Source organism: Trichosurus vulpecula, chromosome 1 (genome assembly GCF_011100635.1).
Source record: "Trichosurus vulpecula isolate mTriVul1 chromosome 1, mTriVul1.pri, whole genome shotgun sequence".
Classification (NCBI taxonomy): Eukaryota; Metazoa; Chordata; class Mammalia; order Diprotodontia; family Phalangeridae; genus Trichosurus; species Trichosurus vulpecula.
Genome location: NC_050573.1, coordinates 434,308,271 through 434,327,544, shown reverse-complemented (window position 1 = coordinate 434,327,544; position 19,274 = coordinate 434,308,271). Strand labels below are relative to the sequence as shown.

At 39.7% G+C, this 19,274-nt stretch overlaps 1 pseudogene; it reads right to left on the bottom strand.

The window, feature by feature from the left end:
- Positions 1 to 11,707: 11,707 nt before the first annotated feature.
- Positions 11,708 to 16,946, bottom strand: LOC118839544 (annotated as a pseudogene).
- Between the last annotated feature and the right edge of the window lie 2,328 nt (positions 16,947 to 19,274).

The following is a 19,274-nucleotide window of genomic DNA, read 5'->3' as shown; positions in this document are numbered from 1 at the left end:
GTATGAATGGTTTTTCAAAATTTACTTATCTTCTCTTCTTTCCTTATACTTCCACTGACTCTTATTTTTATTTGATGCCCCTCATTGCACCTGCAACTCCCTGGATCATTACAGTGCCCCGCAGTGGGCAGTTTCGCTCACCTTGGGAACTTATCCTTTTGACACTCAGCTTCTCCATGGGACTCTAGGGGAGTGGACTAAATGACTTCTTCAGTCTCTTTTAGCTATAAATCTTATGAGATAATTTGGAAACTTCTTACACTATTTATTTTATTTTACTTGACATTAGTAGGCCTGTACTTGGGAAATTAAAAATCAATATAAAAGGGTTGGGGAGGCAAAAAGCTGTTAGTTTTCTCTCATCTTTATATGTCATTTCATTTGTTCAACCAGCATTAAAGAAATGCCTGATTATCTCTAATTTATCCTTTATATATCTTCTTGGTACACAATTATTTGCATGTTGACTTTCCTTTTAGACTGTGAGTTTCCTGTGAGCAGGAAGCTCTTTGTTTTCCTTTCTTTATATCCCAAGCACTTAGCACAGTGTCTGGCACATAATAGGTGCTTAATAAGTTCTAGTTGACTGTCTACTCTGTCCCAGGATTTACTTGATTAGTTGGCTTTCTCCTGCTTTAATCATCCTCTGTTTTTTATCTTGTCTTCCTTCCCAGTCTTACTGATGACTGTTTTGCCTTAGAGAGAATCCAAAAAGTTGGGAGAGTGCCTAGCAGCTTGGCCAGCTTTGGGGAATGGGTTCTTTTATAGTATTAACATTCTCAGTCAACTTCCTAAGCACAGATGCACATTAGATGGGAGTGATTCCAAAGGATCCATTGTCTTTAGTAGAAAAAATAATGTTCTGTGCTCCAGTAACTTGGGTGTAAATGAGATGAGCGGAATGGAAGTCACTGTTCATCATTCAGGTAAAGAGATGATAAACACTGAGCTACCTGGGCCTTCCAGTAAAGCACCAGGAAAATATATGGTTGAGAGGACAAACGGATCCTATCATCCTTAGGCTGTTTTGACAGAGTAACACTAGACACACCATGAAGGACAATTACAGTAAATAAATCATTGTCCTTCTTAGTTTTAATGATTTTTTTTTTTTAAAAATGCATGGTCTACAAGACACAGAGAAGTATGTCTTTTAAAAAAATATATTGGGATATCATTTGACATGTATACATATTCAAATATAACTTTGAAGTTATTCAAAAATAACTTCAAAAAAGGAAATAAAATAAACAAAATAAAATTTTAAAAAGATTTTAAAATGATTATACACATATCTGTAAACATATTATTTGCCAGGTACTTTTGTTTTATTAACCTCAATTCCAAAGATGTATATATTGACTTTAACCCAATAGTACCTACACTATCCTTGTTTTTGTGAGCCATTATGGCCTTCTTTTCTGCATATATAACATAGACATTACTATTATTTTTGTCTTTCATTACATAGTTGCACTCAATGTATATATTGTTCTTTAACTTTTGTTCTCTTCATAAAGCACCTCTTTATATGTCTTCCGCTTCTAATTTTTCATTTGCACTGTGTCACTAATACTCCATTACATTCATATACAATAATTTGTTCATTTATTTCCAAAATTTTGGATTCCTAGTCTATTTTAAGGTTTTTCATTTTTTTTAAATTTTCAATTCCAGATTCTCTCCCTCTCTCTCCTCCTTTCCTTATCCATTAAGAAGGCAAGAACTACAATGCCCATTATATGTATGATGTCATGCAAAACATACTTTCTAATTAGCAAAATAAAATTTTAAAAAAGAGAAAAGTTTTCTTCAATCTGCATCCAATAGTTCTCTATTTTTGATGGAAAGCATTTTTTTTATCATGAATCCTTTGGAATTATCGTGGATCAGAGTTGTTGAGTCTTTCACCATTGATGGACATGGCACTATTACTGTTACTGTTTACATTGTTCTTGTTCTGCTCACTTCATTTTGCATCGGTTCATATAAGTCTTCTCATCCCCTTCATTATATCTTATAGCACAACAGTATTCCATCACTTTCATATATCATTCCCTAACTGATGGGCATTTCCTTCATTTCCACTTCTTTACCATCACAAAAAGAGCTGATACATGTGTATATATGCGTGTGTGTGTGTGTGTGTGTGTGTGTATACACACACACACATATATATATGTTTATTTACATGTGGGTCCTTTTTTTTTCTTTCTTTGACCTCTTTGAGGTATACGCCTATGAGCAATATTGCTGGATCAGAGTGCATATAGTTTGAAAGCTTTGGAGGCATAGTGCCAAATTGTTCTTCAGAATGGTTTGGGTAGTTCACAGCTTTACCAATAGTGCATTAGTCTACCTATTTTCCCACATCCCCTCCAGCATTTGTAACTTTCTTTTTCTGTCATCTTAGCTAATCTGATGGACATAAAGTGATACCTCACTATTGTTTTAAATTGAATTTCTCTAATTATTAATGATTTAGAAGTACTTTTTCATATGACCATTGGTAGCTTTTATTTCTTCTTCTAAAAATTGCCTGTTTACATCCTTTGACCATTTACAAATTGTGGAATAACACTTATTTTTATAAATTTGACTCAGTTCCTTATATATTTGAGAAATAAGACCTTTATCAGAGAAACTTGTTGTAAAATCCCACCCCCCCATTTCCCTGCTTTTCTAATAAATTTGGTTGCATTGGTTTTACTTGTGCAAAATCTTTTAAATTTAATGCAATCAAAATCATTTATTTTACCAGCAATAAATCCTTATATCTCTTGTTTGGTCATGAACTGTTCCCTTAGCTGTATATCTGACAGGTAATTGGGTTTTTTTTCCATGCTCCACTGCAAATTACAAGAGTTGGTCCTACGTGCATTAGTGAAATGAGTTTCCATACTGGGTGTCATGATTCGGACAAAAAACCAAAAACAATCCACACTATTAACAATGATGAGTTATTAACAGCTACCTCCATTTAGCTAATAAGATTACATACAGAGATTAGAAATGGATCTAGTAAGTCTTGATGAAAGAGGGAAAGAAAGGTCTAGAGCAGGGCTGTCCAACCTTAGGTTTTTATTGAAACAATAGACAATATATTTTGGTTTGCCATTTTAGTGAGAGCTCTGTGGTAGATCAGATTCATTTATTAAAGCATTTATGCAAATTTCTATGCTTGTAGGTGGGCTGCATAAATCACACTGAGGGCTGCATGTGGCCTGTGGGCTGCATTTTGGACGGCCCTGGTCTAGAGTATCAAGTTTTTACCAGAAAGCAAGATCAGGTGGCATGCTTAATTGAGAGGTCTTGGGAGTTAACATAAGATTCTGAGAGAAAGGAAAGAATGGGAGGAGACAAAGAAAATGAAGAGAGGAACAACAAAATTAAAGGTAACTTACTTTACCTTTTTGTCTGTGACCAGGCCCACATTTTTTTACCTTTTCAACCTTCTTCCCAGTCTAGGGACCTCATTTGTAAGGCTCCAATAAAATTAATTGTATAGGGCTTTAAGCATTTTACACATATTATCTCCTCTGATCTATCAAATGAAATAATGCATATGAAAGTGCTTGGAGTGTAAGACATTATTATTATTATGACAACCTGAACTTTGGGGCTTGCATTTAGAATCAGACAAATTGGAGAACACAGGGCAAAGTATATAAACCAGAGGAAGAAAGAATGGGCATGTGGGCAGATGGGATTATGGCCTTAAGGAATTTCTTCTTGTTATGGATGGAGTTGTAAGAAGATTTGACTGCAGCCATTTCCAAAAGTCTTTGTTTTTTATCAAATAAATTAATTCTCCAACCAGCATGTTTTAAATAGTTCTTTATACTTAGAAAAGAGAACCAAGCCCTGAGTTTCCAAGGATTATACAAATCCTGAAATATGTGAAAGGCTAAATGACCAGAGGGAGAGGGGATTATTCTATAGAGTACAGGGATTAATGAGGATTATAGTCACTAGTACAAGACCATGTACCCTATGGGTTTTAAAAATATGTTTGATGACAATGAGTAGTTTGATGAGTTTGAGAAGAAATTTAAAACTTTATGTCCACGGGATAGCAAAGTAGAAGTTTGATCTAACTCAAGACATTAGTCAAACACTGCCAAAAGAGATTTCCAAACTGAAAATTGTTATTGTTGTTTTGGGGGCTCTTTTCCCCTTGAAATATCCAGCTTTGTTGGTAGTTTAGTCAGGGGAACCAGATAATCAGGGAATGAAAATATCTATATTCCTTTTTCCTACATAGACAGGATTCAAGATCTGAGAATCATGCTATTAGGTGGAACCATGGATGGCAGCATGGTGTATTAGAATGTGGCCTGGATCTGGGATCAAAGGACACAGATTCAAAAAATCAATTCAATTCATTAAGTTTTTATTAAGAGCTCCTAGTGAGTGTATGACACTGGAAATAAAAAAGACAAAAACTAAACAGTCTCTGTCCTGGAAGAGCTTCTATGAAAAGGATGGGAGTGGGGAAGGAAGAGGAGAGGGGGAGATACAACATTTATAAAACTCAATAAGTATAGAGCTTGTACAAAATAAGGCAACATGATTTCCAGAGAGAGACCATCAATAACAAGTGTCTTGTGTCTTGGAAGGTGCGACCTGAGCTAGCTAGTTGAGCTTTGAAAAAAGCTAGGGAATGTAGGGTGTTGAGATGAGCCAGGAAGGAGTGTGCATTTCACACCAAGGAGAACAACTGTGCCTCTGTTTCTTACTATTGAGATGGTCACCTTTGGTAGACCTGGATTTTCTCATCTGCTAAATGAAGGAAATGGACTAGATGTTCTCTAAGATCCCTCTGCAACACCAGATTCTATGACTATTTTTTAATGAGGGTATTCTTTCTACTTTCACATAAAATAGCATCAAAATATATCTTAACTGGACAATAGTCTATTCTATGGGAGAGAGAGAGACAGACAGACAGACAGAGGCAGAGACAGAGACAGAAGGAGAGACCCAGAGAGACAGAGACACAGAGAGAGATAGAGACAGACAGACAGACAGACAGACACAGAGAGAGAGAGAGAGAGAGAGAGACAGAGAGAGAGAGAGAGACAGAGAGACAGAGAGAGACAGAGAGAGAGACAGAGACAGAGACAGAGAGAGAGAGAGAGACAGAGACAGAGAGAGACAGAGAGAAGAGAGACAGAGAGACAGAGAGAGAGAAGGGAAGAGAGAGAGAGAGAGAGAGAGAGAGAGAGAGAGACAGAGAGACAGAGACAGAGAGAGAGAGAGAGGCCCAAGTAGGAAATACCATTACTTCACTTTGGTGAGCTATTGAGATATACGTCAGTTCTTATGGTTAGAAAATTCTTCCCTAATCGTAGCTTAAATTCCTCATGGCAGAGGTTATAACAATTTAAATCAAGGCAATAGTCATTCAGGAAAAGTAATTTAAGCTCTGACTTTTAAGATATTTTACCTAAGCAAGAGAAGAACAGGATAAGAATTCACTTTGAAGTCCTTCTATGTATTTAGGCCCATTTGAGGCGGTTAAAGATGATTCATTAATTCATTCAACCAACATGTATTTAGTGACTACAATTCTTCTATTAAATGGTTTTCAACCTATTGCCTAAGAACTTAGTTCTAGGAGTAGGACATTCTAATTAACCAATCAATTGACAAATATTTCTTGATATTCTGACAGGTTCTGTGTGTTTTTGGTGGTTTTGTTGTTGTAGTTGTAGTTGTTTTAGAGGTAGGGAGCATGAGAAGTGTCAGATTTGGTCAAAGTTCTCTAGTAGCCTGAGATCTCTGGAGAAACCATAATAATCCATATGAAACATCTATAGAATTACTGCATGTTGAATACTGGAACACTATCCTGGATCAGGAGTTAGTCAAGTATGGGTTCTATGTCAAATCAACATGCATTTGTAAAATATGTCACTGTGTTCCAGGCACTGAAGAAAGGCAAAAACAAAACATAAAAAACTTGGTCTCTGCTAGGAGTTTACATGCCAGGGAGGGAAGGCACTAACTATAAGCAGGATCAGGAAAGGCTTCAACTAGAAGGTATGATTTTTAGCTGAGACCTGAAGGAAACCGGGGAAGGCTGGAGGCAGAATGGAGATGAGGAAGGAGAGAATTCCAAGGTCACTAACATGGTTTGGAGTTCCCAGGGCAAGTCATTGGAAGAATTTCTCTAGGTCTTCTTCAAAGGGGGTAGTAGTGGGGGCAAGGTGGAGTTAGTTAACAAACATTTATTTAGTGCTTGCTATGAGCCAGGCCTGGCCCATATGTGCTAAGTCTTTGGAGAATACAAAGAAAGGCAAAAAACAGTTCCTGCCCTTAAGGAGCTTAGGGAGACAATAGATAAATAAAGATACTATAAAAATAAATAAAATATGATCTCCATACAAGATACATATAAAGAAGGGGAGTGAGAGAAAAGGGCTGTGAAGCGCCTTAGTCCTATCCTTTTCTTGGCTTCAATGCCCCTTGGCACTGTGCAAGAAGAGTAGAAGGAAAGGGAGGAGGAAGAAGGGGAGGAGGAGAAAGGGCATCATGCCCATCATATTATCCCTACCCAACCCACAGCGAAGTTTGCCTTCCCTTGGTCCCATCCTAGAATTTCCATTTTAAATTAAATCAGGAGAAAGGTGTTCCAAGAATAATCAATGCCATCTGTCTATCCTCCCCCAATAATGAAGGATTTGGAGTCCTCCCCTACAGGGTCCAGCAAGAAACCACTGATTTGCCTGCAGTGAATTTCCTTCTAGGGGAACTAAATAATTCTCTCTTCTTTCTCCTTGTTCATTCAGATAAGGCCTCTTTGATTTGAAGGTAGAATTGCTGACATGGGACAGTAGCATTATGATTGTGGGGAGTCTTGGGTTCTGGGGTTCATTTTGCATTTTAAGCACCAGGATTAGTCAAATTGCTATGTCTAAAGCAGGAGCAACCAGGAAAGAGTCCTTGCCTGAGACCTCTGTCATTTCTCTCATTGCTATTTGAGGAAGGGGGACCCCCCCCCACCCCGGCCAAAAACCATGATATAGACATAAATGCATGAAAAGACAACTTACTGTAATGATCTGCTTTCCAAATTGGTTTGCTTTTCAATTAATAATCTTCACAAAGCAGTCTACAGTTACTTCCACATTTTTATTTTAAAATTTTTGAAACTTGGTTGGTCTAGGAATTGTCTCCAGTGAAACAGGTTACATGTTTTTACATTAGCGTAAAGCACTTTCATTCCTTGCACTGTGGAAAAAGTTTACCAAAAGTCACATATATGCAAATGCTATGGACATGGAAATAAGTGCCAAAATATTGCTTATTTTTATAAATTTTTTTTACAACATATTAAGGCAAACTAATGTTATTGCAACATTAAAGTTCAGAATTCACACAACTCATTAAAACTCCCAGGGGAACTTGAGTTACAGAAGGGAGCTCTGCCACTTTTGAGAACCGGCTGCCAAATGAGGCAGATCTTCTCTCTAGCAGCTTGAAAGGGAGGGGGGTGGGTGAGGCGGGGAGAGGGAAGGCTTCAATAGAAGCATTTTCATAAAAGGAGTTTTATAAGAACTTTTATCTGGGAAGGAAGGAAGAAAGGAAGGTAGGAAGGAAGAGAGAAAATGGCAAAGCAAACAAATATTTATTAAAAACTTACTATGTGACAGACATTGTGCTAAGTGCTAGAGATACAAATAAAGGCAAAAAGAAGACAATCCTTGCCTTCAAGGATCTTCGAGGGAGTTGCAAAGGTGTGTGCGTTGGGGGTGGGGGGGGGGTGATGGGGATGGGGAATGAAGGTCACTGGTGATGTGGCATGATTTTTAAATCTGCGAAGTCAGGAACAAGGCTGGGAGAGGAATGAAGGCTGATGGGCCTGAGATTCTCCACAAAATGGAGGACCCAGGAGCAACTTACCAATGGGAGAAGTGGGAGAGTTTGGAGAGAAATATTCCAGGGTGAGAGGGCTGCAGGAATGGCTTGGATGTTCCGGGTCTAGAAAGCTGCAGGTATTGAGGGAAGTTCTACTAGGAGACAGCTCTGGTGATCAAATAAACAAAATGGGTTAATTTTTGGTCTCTTACCCCATCTTCCTGGGAAATTCTTCAAGGATTCTACTCAAAGGTATAAAAACATCATGCCTTACATTCCTATGATGCTTTATACTTTTCAAAGCAATTTTAGGTAGTATTAATAATAACAATAATACGCCTTAAGGTTTGCAAAGTACTTTGCATATATTATCTCATTTGTCCTTATCTTTATCCCCACTTTACAGACAAAGAAACTGAGGCTGAGAGAGATTAAGTGACTTCCCCAGGGTCACTTAGTGTGGGTCAGGATTTGGACTCAGGTCTAACTGATTCCACATCTGACCCTCTATCCACCATACCACCTATAGGTGTAGGATTCCTCCTGTAGCCCTGTGAGGCACTCAAAGTTGCTCTATTGGACAGAACACTGACAGGAGTCAGAGGATCGAGTTCAAATCTCACTTCTCAGACTCGCTGTTTGACCCTAGGCAAATCCCTTATCCTCTCTCAGCTCCAATTTCCTTATCTATAAAATAAGGCAGTTGGATTAGGTGACATCTGAGGTCTCCTCCAGCTCTAACTCTATGATTCTATTAGTCCCATTTGATAGAAGAACAAACCAGATCTGAGAAAAGCCAAATAATTTATGGCAATCACAGAACATTCGTGAGAGAGCCAGGGTGATGACTAAGGTCTTCTAATTCAAGATGAGTATTCTTTATAGCACCTTACAATGCTTGGCCTAACTTCACAAAGAGGAAATTTTGAGTTATCAATTTCTATGTTATGTGTTTGACAGACTGCCTAATCTCAACAGGCAACAACCAAGGAAGATCCCTTGAGAATTTCTCCCACTGCTATCTCTGCTACCTCCCCTCCCCTTTTTGTTGTTCAGTTTTTCAATCATGTCTGACTCTTTGCGACCCCATTTAGGGTTTTCTTGTCAAAGAAAGATACTGGAGTGGTTTGTCATTTCCTTCTCCAGCTTATTTTACAGATGAGGAAACTGAGGCAAACAGAGTTAGGTGACTTGCCCAGGGTCACACAGCTAGTAAGTGTCTGAGGCCTGATTTGAACTCAGGAACAGGAGTCTTTCTGACTTCAGGCTTGGAACTCTTATCTACTGCTCCACCCACCTGCCCTGGAAAACTTCCTACAGACTTAGGTAAACATCATAGACATGTATTGAACAGCTTCCCTGGATCCAGAACCCCCAGATCTTATCATATCCCATTGAGCTGTCATCACACAAAGCCTGGCCCAGTCATTGGTGAGTCCTTTAGAAGTAAGCAGAAGGAGAGAAATGAGAGGAAAATCTATCAGTTGTCACATGTGGTTGTCAGTTGTTTATTTTTCCAGTTTCTCATGTCCGTAGATGTTCCTCTTTTGCTTCTTGCCTGGTAGTCAGAACCATTGAATTTAGTTATTCCTTTGCCTACAGAGCAGGCCCTATGCATGTCTGCGCTCAAGAAAAGACTTCTTTGAGCTTGTACAATTGGTCAAGAGTGAATCTGACTACAGCACCATCTTGTCTGCTAAACATACCTGGGCTCTACAAGTGAATCCTTTCCTTTTAACTCAGTGCAATATCTTTTTAAATTACTAACCTACCTGGGGTAGTTGGTGACTTCTCTCCTACCTTTTGACAGGATGGTGATAGGCTGGAGGTGCAGAACGAAATATGTATTCTCAGATATGGCCAATGTTTTGATTTGTTTTGCTTGACTATGCCAAGAAAACCCCAAACGAGGTTATGAAGAATCAGATACAACTAAACGACAGCAACAAAATACATATTTGTTATAAGAGAGAGCTTCTCTTGGGTTTAGAGGGGCGGCGGGTTAATGGGTAGTGATAGATATGTCAAAAAGAATATCAATAAGACATTTTTTAAGCTGCAGAAAAAAAGCAGAAGAGCCAAATACATAAAGCACTATCATTATTATCGTGAAAATTTTTAATATACGTAGGAATTAAAAAAACATTTGCAATTGAAATTGTTTTCCTGATATATGTATATATCTATCTATTTATATCTATATCTATCATCTATCTATCTATCTATCTATCTATCTATCTATCTATCTATCTATTGTCTCATCTACCTACCCCAATAATTAAAAGAAGACTCTACTTCTATATTGAATTGATCAATGAGGGGTGGGGGGGAGATTGACCTAGGTATAAACAAGGCGATACTGTGAACCAACCAATCAATGAAAGGCATTTTAAGCAGTTGTGGAAAAAGCCCTTCATCAATCTGGAAGGAATGAGGGTCATGGGATGAAGTGAAACGATGCTGATGCTGAAGAAACTCAGTCATGCTCTGTGGGTTTTGTGTAAGATAGTAGACCAAGTCATTACCCAGGAGATTCCAAAAGTGAGGGGAGAAAGAGCCGTTCTCACCAAGACCCTGAGAAGGAATTGATTTGGGAGTGAGTTTCGGTCCTTGGCCACAGCATTGCCCTTGTGAGCCTTGGAGTATCAAAGGGTTTGGATTTCTCCTTTGTAGTGTCCATGCAGCAGCAGGAGCTGGTGGCAGCGTCTGCACTGGAAGCTGACAACAAACCAGACATAGTGAGAAAAGGCAGTTTTAGGTCTGTACAAGGAGCCCAGAGCAAAGCTATAATATGTCCAAGGGAAATTTTGTGACAATCCGACAAAGAGGCGAAAAGGACTTCCAGAGACCAGAAGCTGTGAATTATCCCTTTCCCACGTGTGTTCTCCAAGTCTCCTTCCTCCTGGATTCTGCATATAGTTGTGGGAGAGTATATCCCAGACTTTTGGGGGAATGTCTTATACCAATTATTATGACTATACAACCTTCATAAATACCCCTTTCTGAAGTAGGGTATTGATATCAATTGATAACGATTTGGGGGAAGCTTGTTGGTGGAGTTAGTAAACCGTAGCATTAGAAAACCACCTCAAACCCTCATGGATACACCTAGAGATCTGAGAGGAAATTTACGAGTCTCCCTCTGGATACCTGACATTGAGAGTGGGGTTCAGGAGAGTAAGTTCTAAGCTTTTGCGATATGTATTTTTTTTCTCTTTCTTATTCATCGTGTATTGAAATTGAAATTTTGTGTTTATTGGTGATTCTTAGGTTCACATTAAAAAAAATTAAAAAATAGAACTGGATCTGGAATGGGTAGACCTAGGTTTGGAGGGGTGCAGGTAGGTGGTGTGGTAGATAGAGCACAGGGTTTGGAATCAGGAAGCCTCAATTTCGAGTTCAACTCTGGCCTCAGACACTTACTAGCTGTGTGACCCTGGGGAAGTCACTTAACCCAGTTTGCCTCAGTTTCCTCATCTGCAAAATGAGCTGGAGAAGGAAATGGCAAACCACTCCAGTATCTTTGCCAAGGAAACCCCAAAGAGTCAGACAAGAACGAAAAATGACTGAACAACAACAGAAGACCTGGGTTTGAACCTCTGCTTATTTATGTGTTTGACCTTTGTTTAAACTTCCTGGGCCTCAGTTTCCTTATCCAATAAGGGAGCTAGAAGTATGATCTCTAAAGATCTTTTCATCTCTAAATCCTATCACTTTCCTTCAGATTGTCACAAGAGCAATCCTTTCCCTTCTCTGCACTAGGTAAAACCAACCAAATGTCCTTTTTAGCGTATCCAAACCTGTCACTACAGGACCTAATTTGTTTTGCTTTGTTTTTAGAAATCTGCTTAACCTTTAAAAAAAAACAAACAGAAAAGCCAATGGAAAATACAAGTCACATGATTTTCTTCCTGCTGGTGGAGCACTGATGATGTTGCCTGAGCAGAAGAAACAATGATACTAGGAGATTTTAGTCTTTTTTTAATAGTCAGCTTTTCTTTAGTTTTCTGTTCCTCAAAGAAGATTTTAATTTTTCAACATTTGAGGTTTATAGTTTCAACCATCTCTGAGCTTCATTGGCAAGAAAGCCCCAAACACTTTTTTTTTTCTGAGCAGTAAACAAAGAATCCTTTTTCCCTATTCTCCTTGAGCTCAGATGTAGTTGAAAGGATTTTACTTAAGCTTTTAAAACAAGAGAGAGAGAGAGAGAGAGAGAGAGAGAGAGAGAGAGAGAGAGAGAGAGAGAGAGACAGAGAGAGAGAGTCACTTTTGGGTTGATACCAAACAGTTTTGAGTAACTGATTAAAAATCTCTCTCTGGAAACCACTCCTCAGTTCAATCCTCAGATTCCTTATTCAGCCAAAGTCTAAAAAACACGCTTTGTGTCTGTTGTATCAACCTTACAGATAGGTTTTAAGAAGCACTAGTTCTGCAGAAATTGTATCAGTCCCCTTCCCTCAGAGGTACCCAACACCCCCCCACCCCCACCCCACCTGCCATTCCAATGTTACTAAGCAAAAGAAGGTCAAATATATGAGTGTAGTGAAAAGAATGCTCCATTTGCAATCAGAGGACCTGGGTTTTAATCCTGAGTCTGCTATGTGTGACCTTGAGCCAGTGAGTTAACCTTTCTGGGCATCAGGTTCCTCAGATGTAAAAGTTCCAGCTCTAAATCTACGGTCTGATGACTACCATAAGTACATAGATTTGTTCACACAAAACAATATAAAAAGGTTTGACAGTTTTATACTTCTAATCAGCACTATTTCTGGATTTCTAAGGATTCCCCCCCCCCCCCCCCCGCCCCGCTCACATTAAGAGAGGTAGGGAGTAGGTCTGTAGACTAATATTTATGATGAACAAACCCCAAGTCTCTCAGCTGATTTAGATGACAAAGCTGTCACTTTCTGTATTAGAAATCAGAAAACCCTAAAGGTAGCTGGTGGGGTAGAGAGAGGGCTAAATCTGGAGAGAGTACAAATCTAGTTTTTGATCCTGCCTCAAATCCTATGTGATTGTGGGTAAGTTCATTAAACTCTCTAAGTCTCAGTTTTTTTCATATGGAAAATGGTGATAGTAATTCCTGTCACCCAGCTATGAGGTTCAAAAGTGGAATAATGTAAGTAAAGTGCTTTGCATACCTTCAAGTGCCCTATAACACCCCAGCTGCTGTTCCCATTAGGGTACCCTTGAGTCACACAGAAGCCAGCTCCAATCCCCCTCTATAGTTACTTTTGAGTTCTTGCTCTACGAAGAACAAATTTCCCCCTCCAGCATAAACATAATGCTTTCAAAGCCTCATTCTTTTCTTTTTCTTTCTTCTTTCCTTCCTTCCTTCCTTCCTTCCTTCCTTCCTTCCTTCCTTCCTTCCTTCCTTCTTTTCTTTCTTCCTTCCTTCCTTCCTTCCGTCCTTCCTTCCTTCCTTCCTTCCTTCCTTCCTTCCTTCCTTCCTTCCTTCTTTCCTTTCCTTTCTTTCTTTCTTTCTTTCTTTCTTTCTTTCTTTCTTTCTTTCTTTCATTCTTTCTTTCTTTCTTTCGTTCTCTCTCTCTCTCTCTCTCTCTCTCTCTCTTTCTTTCTTCCTTCCTTCCTCCCCTCCCCTCCCAATCATCTCTGTGAGCTGAAGGAACATTTTAAAATGAAAACATAGATTTGTTTCTCAACAGTCACAGTTCAAAATGGTATGAGCATGTCTCTCTGTGGTCATTTGTGAAGCTCAAAAAGCTTTTTGAATTTCTTTTTAAACAGAAAGGCAATTTGGAAAAGAAGGAGGAGGGAGAGGAAGAAAAGGAGGAGGAGGAAGAGAAAGAGAAGGAGGAGGAGGAGCAGAAGGAAAGTATTTAGCATTCCAAAATAGTGACCCTCTGTGTTGGCCTCCATGGAACACTATTAAATAACATGGCCTCATTTCCCTGGGACAAAAGAATTATATTCTATGAAACAGGCAAGTGTACAAGACTCATTTTTCAGATGTATATCAACTGCTTTTATCACCTGGACAGGCCCCAGGCAACCTTGTGTGGCAGACACTTTATCTTTGCTCCTCACTCCATGCTGTCCCTGGGATACCATGGCCCCACACTGAGCCTGCTCTCTCTCCCTGCCTCCACACTCTCCACCCAGGTTCTAATTTCCATGAGAAAGCTCCAGGTTCCACGCCTTTCCTGACTCCATTCCCTTTCCTCAAATTTATCTGTACCATGACTGATTCCCTCAGGGCCTCCCCCTCACTCCCCACCTTCTTCCCACTTAGAGTACTGGCTAACCAATGTGAAGAATTGCTACCCCTCCCAGGTAACATGAGAGTTTTAACAAGGACTTTAATCCAAAGGAATGACTAAGGGTGGGAATTTCTGGCATTATGCTGTAGTAGGTTGGCAGGAGATATTTGGGGGTTGGAGGTATTCAACATCTGCCCTTAGATCACACCCTGGAAACGACATCGTAACCTCTCCTACACACGTCTCCAGTCCTTTTGTTACAATGTCCACCATTACTTTGTGAAAATAGTGGGCTGGGTTACGTTTTCATCAAATGACTGAGCTTTTAAGAAGGAACTTGTCATAAACGTTTGCTAGTGTATATATATAGCGATGGATGCATGATTGGAGCTTGGGTGGCAAAGATGAATTCTCAGTTCTCACGTGCACATGGGCTGTAGTATAGAGGGTATCGATGCATCTACGGTGCCCAGGAACAATGCTCGTGTAGCTTTGGTATAGAGAGCAGCAATTATGGTGCAGTAACAGGAACAGAGGGATCTCCAGCTCAACCTGTCTTGCTAGGGCAGGGCGTCTTAATATTTTTTTGTGTGTCATAGATCTCTTTGGCAGTCTCAGCAAGCCTATGGACCCTTTCTCAGAATCATTTACAAAAATTCATAACCGAACTAAATGCTAAATTTCAGAAAACAAAAGGGTCATTTCTGTTCCCATTCAAATTTACAGACCCCTGAAATTTATCTGTGGACCCCAGACTAAGAACTCACACTTCAGGGTGAAAGTTCTTAACTTTTTGATGTCTTGGATCTTTGACGTTCTGGTGACACCTATGGACTTCTCAGAATGTTTTTAAATATATAAAAAAAGATAGAATCACAAAGGAAACCAATTATCTTTTATTGAAATACAGTTATTTAAAAAAACACACACACGCATAGAGCACTGGTTAAGAACCCTTGGTCTAAGGCAGTTTTCAGAAATTTGGTACCTTGTGTCTAGAATGTACCTTGGACTCACAGAATACCTCTCTCTCTCTCTTTCTCTCTCTCTCTTTGTCTCTTCCTCTTTCTTTCTTTCCCCCTTTCTTTCTTTTCTTTCTTTCTTTCTCTCTTTCTTTCTCTTTCTTTCCTTCCTTCCCTCTTCTTTAAAAAAACGATATTTATATATTAATGTTGAGGGCTGGACTATAGTGTTAGTTTAAGGGAAAGAAAGGAAAACAGTGTATGATACAGATACAGAGAGTACAGAAGAGAGAAAAGGGAGATTATAAGGAAGGGGAAAAGATACACACACATCTACATAAGTGAAGGGAAATGAGGCTGGGCAGCCAGGATCAGGGCTCTAGGCTAGTCATCTGCAATCACGTAGGTTTCTAGCAGGTGCTTTTTAAAGGCTGTGAGGTTTGTCCAAAGCTCAGCAGTATGTGGGTTCAAAGGGCTGTCAATGCTGGGTTTTTCTAGCAGGCTCTGGATAGATCCTGACATCATACAGAGCAGAGCACTTATCCTTGAAGATGCCCAAACAGATACTACCTCAAGTGTCCACATTAGGATACTGACAGGGTGTGGTAGATTTCACAGTGGGAACATTGAATGGGTAGCGGCTGTGAAACTCCAGAGAGAGCTTGCACCTGAGGTCTTCATATACTGATCCAGCTGCCCATGGATAAATCATCTTAACCCCTTTGAAGAGATTATCTGACTCTGGGAAGGCAGAAATTCCTTTGTCTCCAGTCACCATTAGGATAATCAGTTCTTGCTGTAACCTCTTGCCCACGGACCTGTGGCCCTTACCTACCCTAGGCTCAGCCTCTTATAGGAAACAGTAGTATTGCTGGCAGTGGCCAGGTCTCAGTTAAAATGGCCACTGGGGTCAGGAGATAAAGGAAGAGAAACTCCCATGCAGGAACTGCCCCTAGCTTCTTTCTTTCTTTCTTTTTTTGGAGGTGGGAAAAGCAAGGCATTCAGGGTTAAGTGACTTGCCCAAGGTCACATAGCCAGTAAGTGTCAAGTGTCTGAGGTCAGATTTGAACTCAGGTCCTCCTGACTCCAGGGTTAGTGCTCTATTCACTGCGTCACCTAGCTGCCCTTTCTTTCAAAGCTTTCTACAAGGCCTTACATGATTCCCTCAGTTATTAGCACTCTCTCATTTTTAGAGTTACTCCATATTACTTTTCATGTAGTTTGTATATTCTTATTTATATACATGCTGCATTCCCCCTAGTAGAATGCAACCCCCTTGAAGGCTTTGTTTTTGTATCCCTAGAACTTAGCATAGTGTGTGACCCAGAGTAATACAAGCCTTTTGAATGGAATAGATGAATTCCATTTTGTCCATTGAGGGAGAAAGTCAGAGGAAAATGGAACATTGTGAACAGTAGTTTTAAGCAGATGGTCCATCTGAACATGAACCTGAATGTATCAAGGGCTCTGTTTTCAAACTGGCCAACAAGTGATGAACTTAATGCAGTGTGTGGGACACCTTGGACCAGTTGAGGCGCCAAGAAGAGATTCAGACCTTGGAAATCCTGGGATTTCCCCACATGGGTTTTCCTTTGTGTAGTTGGCCACTAAGCACAGACCACGTTTGGGGAGATGATACACAAGTTTGCTGGTGTCTAGGTTGCCCTGTGTCTGAGTTCTTGCATTGTTCCAGAGCCCAGAGACAGCCCCCTGCCCTCGCCCACCTCCGCCCCCAAGGAGAGCTGAACCAGAGTGAGCTCTGATGCCGATTAAACACCAAAGCTGCGTATTCGATTTCATCAGCAGAGCTCACTTTCCTGTCCCCAAGGTGGGAGGGGGCACATGTGCTGAGTTGTGACACATTACAGCCTGGAATGATCTGTCTGCCTTCTTGCTTTAGCATTCCCGTAGCCTTTGAAGCTAGGGACACCTAATCCCCACCTGTCCGCTCAACCCCGAATGAGGCTCAAGAACCAACCCTGTCCCTAGGTGACAGGAATAAAATGAGTCCAAGGCCAGTAGTTCACTGACTGTGCATCATCAGCTTTGCTGCTGTTCCTGCTCTGACTTTATATTATAATCTTCATTCTAGTAAATTTGGGATCTTTGTTCCAACTTAATGAAACCCCTGCCTGATATTATTCTAAGAATAATAGCTAACATTTATTTAACACTGCTCTTTACAAAATATGTGTGTGGAGAGAGAGAATCAAATTATATATATGTCATATTTTTATATTTATATATAATGCATAAATATACTTTATACGATATACAATTTATTTATCTATAATATGCAATGTATTTCTATATAATATATATTTCTATGTAGTATGCATTGGATGGAGAATCAAATTATATATATGTGCGTATGTGCACATATATACACAGCAATATATAGATATATGATTTGATTCTCTATGAGGTAAGTGTTTATTATTCCTATTTTGCAGATAAGAAAACTAAGGCTTACAGAGGTTAAGTGACTTGCCCAGGATCACACATTTACTAAGTGTCTGAGGCAGGAATGAACTTAGATCTTCCCAATTCAAAGTTTAGCATGCTATCCAATTATATCACCTAGCTTCCTCATAGTAACTGGGTTAGTTCTTCTTACGCCTTTGGAGCTAGGGTCCTTTGTCTTCCTCCAATCTCTGGGCCTTTCATCCTTCTAGGGTTAAGTGACTTGCCCAGGGTCACACAGCTAGTGAGCTCAGGAAGAGGAGGAGTCTTTCTGACAGTTGCTCCTAGTTGTCATATGTTTCTTTAATTACATAGCCCTGCCCATGTGAATACCATTAAGGCCAATTAGAAACCTTCATCAGCACTATTAGGGCCAATTTAAGATTGAAAATAAATAACATCAGAGTTTCTTAACTTCTTTTGCGTCTTGGTCTCCTTTGGCAGACTAGTGAAATCTTTGGACCCCTTCTCAGAATAGTTTTTTTTTTTTTTGGCAGGGCAATTGGGATTAAGTGACTTGCCCAAGGTCACACAGCTAGTACACGTGTCAAGTGTCTGAGGCCACATTTGAACTCAGGTCCTCCTGACTCCAGGGCTGGTGCTCTACTCACTGTGCCACCTAGCTGCCCCTCCAGAATAGTTTTAAATAATGAAAAGAAATGTCGAATTTCAGTTAGAGATTCGTGAGAATCTCATAGATTTTTCATAGATCCCCTAAAACAGACCATGGATGAGGTTGAGGATCTCTACTCTAGAGATAAAATAGGATAAGATATCTGCAGATGGACTTTAACCCCCTACACAATGATTAGTCATCTAAAATGAAAGAAACATATCTTTGCAGAGCTGAAATCCTTAGGGTCTGAAAGAAGTCATTCAGGGGGCTGAATCAACAGTAGGTTTCTTAATAAAATCATTGATGAAGGAGTGATAGTCTTGCCGACATTAATAGCTAGAGAGAAGGAAAGCAAAGACTATTTTTTTTTAAGCAGGAAGGAGACTTTCTCTGAAGTGCAGGCTGGGGCAAGGAAGTATGAGCTTTCCTTTAGAGGAAAAACAAGGTTACATAAATCAAAAAGATCCCCAGAGCCTGAGATGTTAGAGAGGGCTTATCTTTCACCTCTTCTAGGTAAGGACTACGTATACCATTCACTCGTATTTTGGACAGGCATGTCTGGAGCATTCAGAAAGAGTATCTGATCTCAAGAGGTTCGCCTCGGCTGTGGGTTGCTAGAAATACTCAGTGCTCATTACTCCTTATTATCTAAGCATTCCCTGTGTAGAGTTCCCTCACATAACTTATGTGAAACTGACATCCTTTCCCATTCCCCCCCCCCCCCACCCCTGATCAACGATAGTTTCCACAGAATCACAGAATTAGAGCATTTTGAAATTCAATGAGATTTTAGAAATTGGCTAGTCTTGCTTCCTCATTTTTGAAATGTGGAACCTAGGGCCTTGAGACATTTTCTGGTCTGTTATGCCTTTTTTTTTTTTTTTGGTCTTTCCCTGTTCTCTGTAGACTTCAACTTCAAATTCTGCCAAATGTTCTCATTGGGGAGACTGCTCCTCTGAAGTTAGGCAGTTGTGGAAAAGGCCAATCTCTTCATTCCATTAACATTTACCAGCCTTATCTTGAATTTTCTTATTAAAGTAGTGCCAAGAGCAATCTGCCAGGTGGCAAAACTAATCCAATTTTTGACAGATAATTAGTAAAATAAACACACTGGAGCTGGAGACCAATTTGATTCTGCCTTTATGGATGGGT